The sequence below is a fragment of the Drosophila pseudoobscura genome, chromosome 2 (genome assembly GCF_009870125.1).
Source record: "Drosophila pseudoobscura strain MV-25-SWS-2005 chromosome 2, UCI_Dpse_MV25, whole genome shotgun sequence".
Classification (NCBI taxonomy): Eukaryota; Metazoa; Arthropoda; class Insecta; order Diptera; family Drosophilidae; genus Drosophila; species Drosophila pseudoobscura.
In genome coordinates this window covers 20,452,912-20,465,979 of record NC_046679.1, presented here as the reverse complement: position 1 = coordinate 20,465,979, position 13,068 = coordinate 20,452,912, and the positions used below count along the sequence as shown (strand labels likewise).

General features: G+C 45.7%; 1 long non-coding RNA gene across 3 annotated transcripts in view; it reads right to left on the bottom strand.

Moving 5' to 3' along the window:
• Positions 1 to 79: 79 nt before the first annotated feature.
• The window catches only part of LOC117183319 (uncharacterized), an 81,376-nt gene continuing 68,387 nt past the window's right edge, over positions 80 to 13,068 (bottom strand). For all 3 annotated transcript variants that reach the window (XR_004468474.1, XR_004468475.1, XR_004468473.1), the window contains exons 2-3: positions 184 to 457; positions 80 to 121 (exon numbers count right to left, since the gene is read on the bottom strand). This is a non-coding gene — a long non-coding RNA (uncharacterized lncRNA). The remainder of the gene's footprint in view (positions 122 to 183; positions 458 to 13,068) is intronic.

The window sequence follows — 13,068 nt, the reverse complement described above, 5'->3', positions numbered from 1 at the left end:
TCGATTAGCGGTGACTCCTTCCTGCTCCTGCTGCTGCTCCTGCTGCTTAGTGGCTAGTGACTAATCCTTCTTCCTGTTCTTCCTTGTGCTTTTAGCTACTTTTCCTTATATACAAAGTAAACTGTGAAAAGGGAATCGATCATTTAGCATTTATCGATAGTTATCGCCCGTTCGATTACTCACCTAATTAACCCTTCCTTTTTGAACACTTAAGTACAATGTACAGTTACGTTGCGTTACGTTACGTGACGTTACGTTACGTGTGTAGTGGTGTGAGGTATAAAATGATTTCCCGCGTTTTGTTTTTCCGCTCTCTGTTCCTCTGTTCCTCTGTTTGTTGCTTTTTCTTGGCCAAAATAACCGTCTATTGATTTGGTGTTTTTTTTGTTTTTTTTTTTGTTGATCCTTAAATATCCTTATCCTCTAATTGGTATTCCTCAATTTTGATTTTGAAACTCTGCAAAAAGGAAAGAGTAGGAAAAGAGTTGCGTTGTAGTTGCCGGCTCAAAGTTTTGTTTCCAACTGAAGATCGAAGAGGCTTCGTTTCGGGGGTCGCTCTTCTCATGTGTTCTTCAAACATCTGCGCTCCTCTTTCGCCTGACAAATTGCTTATGGCATGCTTCGACAAGTTCTTAAAAATATGTCACCGAATCAAGCATTCCCCAGCTCCAGTTCAGATCGAAAGGGGGGGGGGGGGGGGGGGGGGCTTGTTGTGGCTTTAAAGTTTCCGACTAGATGGTATTTTGTGCTCATTATACTATAAATATCTAAAGGAACAGGGCATTCCTGTTGCTAGAGTTGCCACACCAGCGATTACCATGCATAGGGTTGTCATTCTTCTTAAACAAACATTTGTAGAAGTTGCAAACTCTCTTCAGAAGCTACTATTTCGAATAATATCACATAAATTCAAGTTTCAATTACATTTCCAGAGTTGCCACACTCCATAAACTGCTCTGGCAACTCTGGCCACCCCTCAAATCACCGTTATTCCCCTCAAATCACACAAAACTTGAGCTGACATTTCTGCATTTCCTCTTCCCAAATGAGAACTTTGGTAATCCTCAAACAGGGAGACCCTCCGCGCCCGTTGCACCCTGCTTTGCAAGTCCCTTCCTTTGGCCTGACAAGCTGACAACATTCATTGAATTTATGAATATGAAATCAATTGTGTTATCCCCTTTTGACCTGACATCCTTCCGGTCAAAGTGATTTAATTTCCGGGCTCATTATCACGAGTCTCTGACCTCATAAATCACACAGAAAAGCCCCCTGCCCCCCACCACACACACACAAACAGAGACAGAGAGAGAGAGAGAGAGATAGAAAGAGAGAGAGGGGGACACACGTTACATGCCAAGTCATGCATATGCAATGCATGTCTCTGTCTCCTGTCTCTGTCTTCTGTCTCTGGCCTTTTGGGGGCTCTGTGACAACCCTGCCGAAAAACCCCAAAACTAACTAACGGTAACTTGTTGTCGGAAATGAAACTTTCCCCCCTCCCCCCCCCCCACAACTTTCCCGCACAACAATGGAGGCAAAATAAAAAGAGCGGGCAAGAAAACTTTAAAATATTTTCAGGGCTTTGCATTATTCCATATCCCATTTTACATTCTCCTCTTTGACTGCTCCTTGCCTCCTTTATCCTTTATCCTTTCACCATTTGCATTGTGTGCGTTTCCCCTGCCTTTGGCATTTTCCCTTTTGTTAACGAAATAATTTTCTTTTGCCTGCCTCCGAGGCTGCGCTGCCAAAGCCAAAGCCAAAGCCAAAAGCTTCCCTTTCAATTACACATTTCCCAATGATGGCGATTGAAGTTGCCAGGGGGGGAGGAACAGGAAATGGAGGAGGACCAAAAGGAGCGGGGGCTGGGGCAGGCCATGGCGCGAAAGGACAATGGCAGCGTGGAAGCGGAAGGAAGCGTGTGTCTGTCTGTCTGTCTGTGTGGGCGGCGAGGGCCAAAACGGATGCCGGCAAATCGCTGGACTGTGCCCCCGATCTCCACTGCCTACGCGGAATCATGCCAGGGGGGCGGGGACCTTTGGGGCGGGTGGCTGGGGGTAGGCAAAGAAACTCACTCAAGCACAAGCGAGATGATAATAATGTCTGATGTGTGTTTTGTCTGTTCTTCCTGTCGCTGTTGCTGTTCCTGCTTTTGGTTTTGTTGTTTTGTGGCATGCAACGGGGGTCTGGTGGTGTGGTATTTTAGTATATATGATTTATGTTTGTCTGATGTGATTTATTCAAGCGAAGAAAGTGCTCAAATTTGATTTGCAATAAAAGATTTCACACCATCCGCTTTAATTGCCCAAGGCTGAGTGTATGCAAGCTAGACAGAGTATTGATTTTTGGTTACAGGCAAAGATTATTCTATTCTTTAGGTTTACAGCAAGTTTCATCAATCCGTTCCCCATTCTGTGACCCCCAATCTCCCCTGCAAGCGCGTCAACCCCATTGCCAGAGTTCTCCTATGCACTTCCCCTCAGTGGCGCCCTTTGTGTCTCTTTTGGGAACTACATCTTTTGACGAATGTCAAATACATGTCAATCACATGTCAAAACTACACACACATTCTACATGTGCATCCCCGCCTGAAAGTATGCAGCGTATATTCGATGGAAGCAATGCGCCATCTAGTCGATAAGCAGTAAACTAACGCAACGCCGAAGTGGAACGGGCAGGGCGCAGTGGGCAAAATCTGCTAAGAGAATTAGAAAAAACATATTGGAATGGAAATTCATGATTTTCATACTAGGAAAAGGATTACCAAGAGAATCGCTGTAATTTTTTATTCACTCTATTTTCTGTTCCTTTGGATGTACTACATATAGAACTAAACCGATCTTGTGGGTATAACTACTCTATATATCAGCGTATTCCTCAATGAAAACAATATCTGCTACTTATAAGATATTTTTCAATATTTTTAATTATTTCAAATTTCAACTTCATTCCTTAGTTTTTTACTTTTCTCTCGACCTTCCTTCGTTGATCATTTGAAAGATCTTTTCATTCCTTAATTTCTTAAAATTTCCTTCTCCTTTTCCCACCATTTTCATTCCACTGTGCGCAGAAACTGCTCGTGCATTAAGCGGAGACAACAACCTTAGGTTTAAGCCCAACCCACTTACGCACACACACACACACACACGCCCATACCGTTACCAGTTTTAGCCACACACAGAGATAGACAGCTGATTGCAAAAAAGAAAGAAAAAAACCCAGTAAACCGGACTACAAGTAGGAAAAGACCAATCCATCACGCGGTTAACGCTCGCTCCCTCGCACACACACTCCAGCTCCAGCTCCAGCTCCAGTGTCTCCCTCTCACACTCTGAAATTAGAGTTAATGAGAACATCAACATCCCATTCCGCTGTTCTACTCCCACGCATGCGCTGCTGTCCCTGTCTCGCCAACAGAGCGTGGTGTGTGAAGTGAAATGAAATGAAATGAATGACTTCTTTCTTCAGCCATCAACTGCAGCCATTTTGATTTACGACTGCGACTGCGTTGCGCTGTCATTGTCGACGCCGACGCCGACGCCGCCACTGCAGCTACCTCTGTTTCCGCTAGCTCTATCTCTGTTGCGCTCGCTTCTAGCTGCGCTGCTGTTAGACGAAGGCGTCGCTTGTCAACTGTCTTCTCGTTCTGCTTCTCGTCTGATGCCCTCTAATAAAAGTATGATGATTCTGACTCTGATTTGGAGCATTCACGATCGCGTCTCATATCATTTCAATAGAAAATATAGCTTAAATATCAAGTATTTTGTGCCGAACTCTGGAAACTACAGTTTGGCTCTTCAAGGGTATCAAACATCGCACCATTAAAGCCTAGACTTCCCTTTCCTATACCCATTGTTGTCGGCATCATCAGAAGAAGGGCCGCCCCTTCACCGCAAAGAAGATGAGAGGCTTTGGCTTTGGCTTTGGCTTCGGCTTCAACGGTAAACCAAAGCCAGTTAGTGCGTCTTATCGCCAGGTGGGGAACGAGGGTAGGGGGATGCCTGGGGGCTGGGTTTCCTCTCCCTCTTTGTGTGTGTGTGTGTGTCTCTCAATTAAACCCCAAGTTGAAGAAAAACGTTCTGCTCGGCTGCCCGTCGCGACTGCCGCTGGCAGCTTAAATTGCTGTTTTGCATTTTATTTAAATAATAATTGGCTTGACTAACTTTTCCAAAGGGGCGCAGGGGCAGCCAGTGGGTGGGCGGGGGTCGGCTTCCGAGAGGAGGAAGAAGGCGTACCTCAAACAAGGTGGAAGGTGTTCCAGAATACCAAATCAGGGAAAATCACACACACACACACATCGGATTTTGTAATGGAAATGAGGAAATTTAATTAGAGGAACGGCTTGAAAGTACATAGACTAAGAAGAAATTACCCAAGATATAATTAGGAAGAATTCGCGGAAAATAAAAGATACAAGAAAATTACTATAATTTATTGCGCAACAGAAAGGCGTAAAACAATCCATCCCTAGAGGCTAAGCTTCAGTGGGAGAGAGACAGAGTGGCACCAAATGACCCATCACTGAAGGCTAAGCTTCACTGAGAGTGACGAAACCCATTCCTAACTGCTAAGCTTCACTGGGAGAGAGACAGAGTGGCACATAATCCATCCCTGAATGCTGAAGATTCACTGAGGTTGAAGGGAAACCCATTCCCAAATGCTAAGCTTCACTGGGAGAGAGAAAGACAGCAATTCTTCTTTCAATAAATTCCTCTCCCATGGTTTTCATCTCCATATATTCCCATTATCCCATTTCCAATCGTTTCCATCTTCAATTACATCTCTGATCGCCAAGAATCTCCGTGTATTGCCACCTCAAATCATTTCTCTACCATCATCCCAATCCTTCTTCCTATTCCCATCTCCCAATCATTCCCTATCTTAACCACTAACCAAATGACCTTGAAATACACCGCTTACTCAATCCTCTCTCAGAATACATTTCAATAATCACAAAACCAAACTGAAGAACTCAAGTAAAAGCCGAAGCAGAGACTTAAGCACGTGCTCAAGGGGGTCGGGATCGGGTACCGAAAAAAAATGCCAGTAGAGTTTATTGTGCCATCAACTAAAAGAGCAAATAAAATTTTATTACCACTATAAATTTCCAGGGCACTTGAAGAGAAGCGCACCAAAAACAGAGGCCAAAAATGTAAAAAAAACAACAACAGACAAACACACGAAAACCCTACAAAAATGAAGCCAGAGGCGTGGGCAGGACTTTTTGAGAGAGGGTAGAATTTCAAGCAAAGATTTCTGCGTGAATTTGTTGTGCGGGGCCCCTCCTTGGCTACGCCTCTGTTCGGCAGGTTCTCTCTTTGCAGCTTTGCAGGGCAGAGGATAAGCCCACGCAAGACAGAGACGCCAGCACTGCGACGACGACGACGCAGACGACGACGCGGACGACGACGACGACGACTGCGACGAAGTAGTGGAAGAGGACGAAATGATGAAGAGCGGCAAACGGTGAGGGCCAGGCCATGCATTTTTCTCACATTTATCTTGCGTTCGAGTGCTGCGTTTTATTGCGATTGGAAATTGAGCTTGTCAACGCGCGGGGCAGCAACGCTTGGCTAGTCACTGGCCTCAAGAGCGTGCGGGGAGGGGGCGGGGGGCAGGGGGACGGGGGCTTAAGGAATGAGTAGACAGCTGCTGCGCGTTGGTTTTTGGGCGCGGACTTGGACTCTGTTTCCCTGCAGATAATAAAAACGTCAGGCACAGGCAGGGCCTTCCCTTCGTTTGTTTTTTGCATTTGAATTTTTGGGCATATGATCCTTGAAAATGGTATTTTTCCTCAAGCATTTAATTGGCGCATATTTAGCATTTACTAATGGACATGGGGCACCTGCCCCCCCTCCGCCCCCCCGCCCCGAACCAGGCACTCTCACAATCCAATGGGAATACAAAAGGGAGGGAGGGGGAGGGAGGGGGCTGGTGGGTCCACAGAAATGGACAATGACAAGAGCCTGATAATAAATCTAATTGACACATTTGCAATGGTTGACTCCCCGTCTCGGCCAATCCCCCAATGGGGCAAGACTCGGGGAACTCGGCGTCCGATGGAGTGTAGTGCTCCTTGCAATTAAAAACTAAAATGAGCAAAACAGACAGAGATACTCACTTATTATGCCACAGCAAAAAAAACATTGACAATCTACACGCACACACAATACATAAATTGTTTTGTCGATCATATCGAATCATCGATCAATCCGTATGTACCTCCCCAACCCAGCGATCGATCGATGGATCGATGGATGGATGGATGGTTGGATGGTTGGTTGATCGGCCAACCTGTTGTGATAACACCACAGGACCTCGAACCACTGCTGTCTGCTGCTGTCCACACTACCGACTCGGAGACTCTACAGACTGTGAGATGCTGCTGCCACATCCATCCATGTTGGACTTCATCTGTTGCCATTGATTGGCAGGCAGGGGGCAGTGCGCAGGGGGGAAGCACACACACACTTTGGCTTTGGCTTTGGCTAGTGGAAATTGATTGGCAAAATGAAACATGGCCAACACATTGGGGTTCATGTTTGTAATGGGCAAAAATGCCTTCATTACAAGGCGAAATGCGTAAAACGCAAGCCACGCATGCGCATTGAAAACCAGAGACCAAAGACCAGAGACCAGATGCAGAGCCACATCTTCTCTCACGCAGCAGTGGCAGTGGCAGTGGCACGCAATCCTCCTGTTGCACGACCAGAAGAAAGAACATCCACAACATTATCTACGTTTGTCACTTGGTTTCTTGTTAAGTGCAAATGCATCTCTGGCTCTCTGTCTCTGGCTCGTACGATATATATTGTGGCACAATTGAATTGTTAAGTGGCCTGCCTGCCCCGTTGACTTTGTCGCTGCCTTTTGCCTTCGTTGGGTTGCGTGTGAAAATTATAATTTCCTGACCAGGTTCCACGGCGACCCCAAACAGCAGCAGCTGCCCCCAACCCCCCACCAACCCCCCCGAAACGTGGCCACAGAAATGTTGTCAACAATTTGCAAAGGTTTTTATGTCTGGCAATCAACGACGCGTAGAAACATTCAGACTGGAAGGTAATTAAATTTCATTTAATGGCCCAAACAGCATTGCAAAGGGAAATTTGTTGCGCTTAGAGAGCCATAAATAATGTTTTTTGGTTGTTACAAACCACGAAAAAAAACATGGCTAAAAGTGAAATTAGTTAGTTTTTTTGGCTTGGAGCCAAGTGGAGTTCAAAAGGTTAATTGTTGTCACTAAAAAATTCAGTTTCTCTTGGGCTCAAATTTCTAGGGAAATCCTGTCGAGATCGAGAACCTGTCTCAAGACAGACCTCCTCTGGGTTCAGCCGAAAGTCACCCGCTGACTTGCCGGCCAGTGGTGAAAGTTGCTGCCAATTGTTGCATAAGAGTCCTGCAACGCATCCTGGCTGATGCAACGCAGGTACTAGCCATAAAACGTTCGACAATCGCCTGCCCGGGAAATAGAGCAATTAACCTTGCCTACGTGCCCGGGTCCTGGCAAACGCGTTTGTCATTTGCTTAATTGCCTGTTAGTGTCCGCGATTATCAGGGCTAGATTCTGAGGGAACGCAGAGTGGGAGACACAATATAGGGGCTTCCCCTCCGTCGATTGCCCGCCCCAACACGTAATTGTGGGCTCGACTTTAATTGGGGGTCACAAAAGATCGTTAATTAATTTATTATCCAGCCATCGAAGGCAGGTTTTATCGATTTATGGCAGGGACGTGCTTGAAAAGCTATCGTTGATCTATTAAAAGGGGGGGATGTTTATGTAAAGGGAGTTTACATTTCGAAATTCCAAGGAATTATCGATATAAAACGAGATATCAATAAGGAAAACGATTTTTTTCAAGTAAATAATCGATTTATATCTTAATAGTCTATAAATATCAGTTTAAGGACGATAAAATCCTTGGAAATCAATAAATGGCCTGCCTTAAAAGGGGAAAATAGAAAATCGAAGCTTAGTTTGAGGTCGTTAGCCTCCTTGTAAATAGATAAAGCGATACAACATCGATAAATATTAGTTTGAGGTCGATAAAATCCATGGAAATCAATAAATTTCCTGCTTTAAAAAGAAGAACAAAAATATTGTAAAGAATAAAGCATTATAGCGATAAGAAATCGACATAGAATCGAAACTTATCTTCGAAAAGCGATACAAAATCGATAAATCTCAGTTTAGGGTCGATAGCCTCCTTGGAAATCGATAAACTGTTAACCTCAAAACATAGATGAAAAGTTTTGCTTTCATCTTTGCATCTTTTTATCCCCCGCTTGAACCTCCTTTCGATTATCTTCTGTCGCATTAGCAATGTCATCTTCATCTGCCGCCGTCGCCATCGCCATCGCCGCCATCGCCATGTGCTCCCCCATTTTCCTGGCTTTATTTACTTATTCAAATCGTTGGGACTACGACTACCCTCTACGCTCTACCCTCCACCCTCGACACACTCCCCCTGCCCGGCGGAGTACGTTTCCTTGGGACAGCATTCAACTTTGCCGCCTGACACTTTTCTGACAGCGACAAAAACTTTTGTTCTATTTTCCGCAACAGAAACAGAAGCCAGCGGCGAGAAAAACCCTCCGGAATGGATAGCCGCCCGAAAGGCAACATTGCAAAAATTGCTAAAACAAAAGGCTGGAAAAAAAAAGAATATCTATATATACATATTCGTACAATATATGTATCAGAGATCTCTCTCCCTCTCTCTCTCCCCCTTCTACTTTCGTGGCGAATGTCATGACAGGCTCAGTGACTTCGGGAGACCCGGGGACCAAACTGAATTGCTGACTAACAGCCTGTCGCGAAATATGAGTCCATTTCACCAAAAGAGATACCCAGAAGCTACGGCAACTGGAAGCCACAGTGGGGATTCGATAGAGGGAAACGGAGAGTATCCAGGGAGAGGGTTTGTCCATCAAGGGAGATACCATTCCGATCATTCCTTTGGGTTCTCCTCGAATTCCCACACAATGTACCCCTTTATTGAGTCCCCACTGTACCTGCTGAAAGGGCTATGGGGCTATGGGGCTCTCTCTTTGCACTGACAATGATGATGTTGGCCCCAGGGCCCGGCCTGGCCTGGTAATCCCCGTCTTACTGCCTGCTCCACTGTGCCGCGCACGTGCTTAAATACTTTTGGCATTACCATCCAATCCCACCAACGCCCACTCCCCACTCTCCTCCCCCCCCCCCTCCCCCCCCCCTTGTCTCTTTTCGCGCTCCGGAAAAGTCTTCAGGATGTGACACAAAATGCCGCCGCGCCATCGTCCGTGGGGCTGCTGTCATCATTGTCTGCTTTAAAGATTACACAAAATATTTGTAAAAATACAAAACAGAACAAGCCACCGACGAACGGACGGTCGGGCGGGGGGTGGGTGCGGCGTAAAAATGTGGGTGGGTGGGGATATGTGGGTTGTGGAAAAGAAATAAACTCTTAGCTTTACAAAAATAACAACAGACCCAGAGACGCAGGGGAAAAATCAAAGAAAAAAGCAAAAGGAAACAACAACAACAACAAAAAAACGAACGAGAAGTAGAAATACACAAAAATATTTACAAAATATTTTCCACTTCAACGAAATGGAAAACGCGACCGCCCGAGCGCTGCTAGCAGCACCCCCCTCCCCAGGGGCAGTGGCACCTTCCGAGGCGCCCACTGTGGAACCCCCCGCCGCCCATCCCCTCCCTCATTTACGGTGCGCCACTGCATTCCCCTGTCGATCTGACTCTTACGGTGCATTCCCTTGTAGATTCTCTGCTCCCCTGCCATCATACCATCTGCTGTCTCTATGTGTCCCTCTCCCTCGTTCGCTGCTGCATAGCGGCTGTCTTTCTACCTTCCTCTCCCTCCCTCGCGAGGCTTCAGTTGCCTTGGCTTTTGTCTGCTCCTCCTACTCCTCCTCCTATTCCTCTTCCGCTCCCCCCTCTCCAACGCTCTTTGAATAGCGCTGCGTCTGGCAATGGCTCGTTGGCGCTGCCTTCACTCCCTCTGCCTCGCCTGCTCTGCTTCCCTCTCTCGCAAAGTTTCGGTTTCTGTCTTTAGCGCGTCGACGTTGACTTCGGCGCCGGCTGCCAACAAGCGTAAAATGCCTTTGGGAGCAACAACAACAGCAGCAAATGCAACGGGAGAACTGCACATGGCAACAACAAAAGCCAAGCAGAGAGGGAGAGCCGAACAGAGCAACAACAACAAAAGCTAACTGAACTTGACTGAGAAATCAACGGCAGAAGTAGCGGGCAGAAGCAGCAGCAGAAGCCGAAGCAGGCCGAAGCTTTTGATACACTTCTCGATAGCATTCGTTGCACTCTCCTCCCACCCTGACGAGCATCTCCACGAAATCATGCAGTTCTCTTGGAAGAAGAGCGTATAAAAAAGAAGGAAGCAAGCGGCAAAATACGACAAAATGCTTCGTCAAACCAACGAAAGTTGAGCAAATTATAGAAGATGGATCGCACTCTTACATACATACATATATGTATTTGTATGCGTGTGTGTGTCTTTTTCGCTCTTTTTCTTAATTGGCGAAACGAGTTTTTAATTGATTTTCTTTTTTACGTAGAGACGAGCAGAGGATTGCAATGCGCTGTGACCCACAAAAGTGAAAACAAAAATTGCTTAAACTTGCGAGAGTGTGGAGTAGAAAAATCAAGAGAAAATGTACGAAAATAGCTAAGAAATCAAACAGAAAAAAAAATTATTTTAGTTGTAAGCCGAAACCCCAAAGAAGGCCCTATAAAACCCCGCATTAGATCATCCAAAAAACGCAACTAAATTAAAAGCCAACTATCCTTAACCTTTCCTCAGTGGGGGTAGGGGGGGAGGGAAAAACTTCCACAAACAACAGTTAAAAAAGTAAATTTTCCCCTTAACCAAAACTTGATGCTTATCCAACGTTAATCCCTCCACTCATTGGACCCCTGGGAGGTGACTCCATGATATGATAATTATATGGCGCCACACACAAAATGGAGAAAAACGAGTGCGGGATGGGGAGGGGGAGGGGGAGGAGGGGGGTAAATGGAAAATGTGAAATTCATTTTCATTTGCGGTGGCGAAACTTCAACGCGACGGCGGCGACCACTCAAAATATGAAATGGAAAATGTGTGAATATTTCAGTGCCTTGCCACCTCCTGATGGCGGCACATGTGGCAGGCAACAACAACGGGGCATGTCAATGTTAATTTAGTCACCGCGCCACACAAAAACAAAAAAAGTAGAGGGAGAATGAAACAATTCCATTGGGTATTGTTAGGGCCAAAAAGCAACCACCTCCCACACTTCCTGCAAGCCCCTGGCAACCCCACCCCACCCCACCCCCCCCCTGTTAGCCTGATTTCCACATGTGGCTCTGTGTCAACTTTTCATGAAATTAGTTGGCAACATGACGAGCTGCCAGGGAAATGTCGCCAAAGCCAAAGCCGCTGCCGCTGCCGCTGCCAACCAGAGCACACACACGCCCATTAGAGTGGGCTGGGGGGTGGGGGGGTTCGGGTGGGGCCGCCTCTCCGGTGCAGCTGACACCTTGGTCCCAAAGTAGTTTTCGCTGTTTGTTCGGGAGCCCGAAAAACGCGAGGTCCATTGGGGATTACGGCTACGAATGTACACGTGTTGCAACACCACCGCAAACGCGCAACGCACCACAGCAGCAGCAGCAGCAGCAGCAGCAGCAGCAGCGGCAAGGCAGCGTTGGCGGCGGCTAATTAAAAAATTTCCCTCATTTCATCAAGCGAGGCAGCAGCTCCACTCCTGGGGTCCAACCCATTTAGTCGTCTAATTATTACAAATGGCCGAAAGGCGCAGGCAGCAGCAACAAAAAAAACAGCCAAAAAGACTGCGCAGAGGGAATGCACTCACAAATTCATTTAAGTAATTAAATGGTCATTCCAAAAGTGTGGAAAAACAACTCCAGGCCAATGAAAGTTTTGGCCAAGAAAACAGTGGGGGAGCTAGGGGGTTTTTGCACCTCTTAGAAAGGTTAAAAGTAGGCAAAAGTGGCAAAAATCAACTAGAAATATTATTCAATAAAATATATTATACCTTTAGATAATAAAAAATAAATTAAAGAAAAAGAATTTCAAGGGAAAACTCTACAAAAATATATATACTAAAATTCTATTCGAAATTCATCAAAAATTTCTGTAATATTGGGGCTCTAAAGGTCTCTAACTCGGTTCAAAAATCAACTAAAACTTTAACCAATTTTCAAGGCTCTAAAATCTTTTTTTTTATTAATTTAAATTTCTTAAAAATGTTCTAAACTCTTCTAAAAATTATGAAAAATCCACCATAAATGTACGAAACTCCTCCGAAAATTCCTCCTTTAAATTCTTCCAAATATTTGTGTACTTCCTCCAAAATCAATCCCATATTCCACTCAAAGGCTAACCCCTAAAAATTACCTCATTTTCCTGGACCCACTGTGCCAAGCCGCCAATCACTTTATTTCCATTCAAGAACTTTTCCCGTGGAGAAAATCTGTTTTTCCTGCCGTGACAAACACTAAATACTTTGGCCGCCCCCCCCCACCACCACCCCCTAGGTGGCTCAATTTCCTGGCAATCCAAAAACACTACCAAAGTATTCTGTTTAATCGATAAAAACATTTCAACTGCAATTTGGCTATCGCTTAGTGCGAACATTTAGCCAGGAAGTGGAAGTGGAGGCAAAAACTACTTTTAGATACAATATCCAGATCCCCGCCCCCGCCCCCGCCCCCACGCACAGGGCCATACAGATATACAGTTACAATCCAATGGCGTGGAAAGAGATGCAGATACATCTCAGAAAGAGCGAAGGCGAAAGAGCAGCAGAGATTCTATCCTACGTTTTCCTCTAGGGAAAAGTCGAAGGGAAAATCGAATATTAGATGGATTTAAACACGTGTGTGTGTGTGTGTGTGTGTGTGTGTGTGTGCAACAAGCTAAGATTTGAGGCAGAAACAGCAGCCACCAGAAGCCATATTTGAGCTACAAAAACAGAACCTGAAAGACCCGGCTCTCCAACGATAAGGCTAGTCCAGTTTCAGTTTCAGTTTCTGGTCCTGCGTCCTGT